A 2,271-nucleotide genomic window follows, 5' to 3' on the forward strand; every position below is an offset into this window, starting at 1 on the left:
ATATCATAAAATTAGATAATATAAGCATCATACGATTCAATACCTCCTTTAGGCATATACATTAGCCACAATATTCCATAAAATCACACATTTCATTTAAAACACATATTCAATCACATTACAATAACTCATCTTCCTTTATGGTAACTTTTTTTTCTCTTTGCTGTGAACTCCTTTTACATTAACTCCCTTACTTCCCCAAGTTACCGCCTAGTGATGCTTGGTGCAATGTATAGATAATGTCCATTATACTATATCCACACTCAACCATTACATTAAGTCCACAAGGAAATCATGCATGCAGTTTTCATTAATCGTCAAACATAAAATACATAGAGGCATACCATATCATGAAAGTACAAACTTCACATACGACTCAACATAATGTAGAAAACTCATATAAAACTTCACCAAAGACTACATGTAAGTCAACATTATCAATACCAGCAATCTAGGAAATAGTCAATAACATATACTTAGACTTCATCTCATATAACATCATAGAACTCTACTCATAATCCAATCCCAATCCTACTAGTTCTATGTACTTGTGAAGTTTCATAACTTCACACATACTAATTAAACCTAAAAAGATACTACAAGCCTTAACATATATTACATAAATCAACAAGATAAGTGTAGAAAAATTCATACATGCCAAGCAAAACCATCACTTTACAGTCAATAAGACCCATTTTATGCATATAAGGTAAGAGCATACCATATAGACTCATTAGGAATCATACCATGCATTTCATCACAACAAGTAGAGGATACTAAAATGTCATGCATAAAAAAAATAAACATAAACATATATATTAGAACAACTTCCTTGAACTCCCTTGATGTGTTACTTGTGCATTTCATAGGTAGAGTCCTATAACCTCACCTGCAATAAGAAAATTCCCTGTTATTAACCTAGATAGGTCCTTAATTTACATCCATTGTCCATTTTACTTTAGGGAAACTGTAGGCTTTACCTAGAAAAAGAGCATGGTTGCTAAACATGGAATTTGGTTTTGTAGAACCTTAAACCAAGGAAAGTTTCTCTACCTTGCGAAAGTAGAACATTAACAGCACGCTAGCATCTTAGGTGGTATCACTTGTTAGATACTATGGGCAAGCATAGTTTATGGAACTTGGAGGCATACACGGAAATGTCACTCTATTGCCTTCAGGATATGACGCTATCCACCTCGTGAGGACTATCATGAACCTACCTTCCTACATTGGGAATGGACACCCCTCATCTTCAAGTTCGGTTGGTGTTAAACTAAGTTCCCTTTATTGAAAATCCATTATTATTTATTATTTATTTAAATAGGCTTTAGGAGATTAATTCCCATATGCTTAGCTCAGATGTCATTGATGAGAGTTCATCAACCTAAATCATGTCAGAAGACCATTAATAGGAACATAACATATTAAATCACCATCTAATTTAGGATACATTTTATAACACCTTTCAAGAGCCCCTCTATTGACAATATTATTGTACATACATAATGGACATGTTTTATGTCTGTGTATATACATATATTTTAGCAAACTTTCCCGATAAACACCATTAGACAACACATGTTCATACTTCATTACGTTCATGCATAAAACATGTTCATATCTTAATCATGCAGTCATATTCATATACATATAGAACAATCCTAGGAGGTATCCTATCATGGAACACATCTGCAATGCATAGAAAAGGTCTCATACCCTTGTAAATACTAGTAAACATATCAATTCATCCGAGTAATGATGTTCATATCATACTTCACGGACATATATTTTACATGTGCAGTAGTAGACAGAAGTGCATATAAGAATATCCGTGTATTAGACACCACGTACCTATACTACTTGAAAGCGTGCATGAAGTGTGAGTGTGTGTACATTTGTATACATGATCACATAATGTATATTAGCATCACATTTAGGAAGACACCCTCTTAAGACAACATTTCACATTAAAAACATAGCCTAAAAACCAGGATTTAGCATAGGAGACAAGATAACTTTACATTGCGTCTAAGACTCTTAACTTTGACTAAGAACACATATAGATATAGGTGTACATATGTAAGTGTCACTAACAACAATTACATCATCAAAAACAACAACTAAGGCAACCTACTATCCTAGTCATTTACATGCTTGTAACATTATAAACATAACCTAGACCATAAATGTAACACCTCTAAAATGAGTTAGGCGAAACTAGAGCCTAACAATATTGTTTTAATCTTTGGAAGTTATAAAATGATTTAAAAT

This window comes from Solanum lycopersicum, chromosome 9, assembly GCF_036512215.1.
Source record: "Solanum lycopersicum chromosome 9, SLM_r2.1".
Taxonomy (NCBI): domain Eukaryota; kingdom Viridiplantae; phylum Streptophyta; class Magnoliopsida; order Solanales; family Solanaceae; genus Solanum; species Solanum lycopersicum.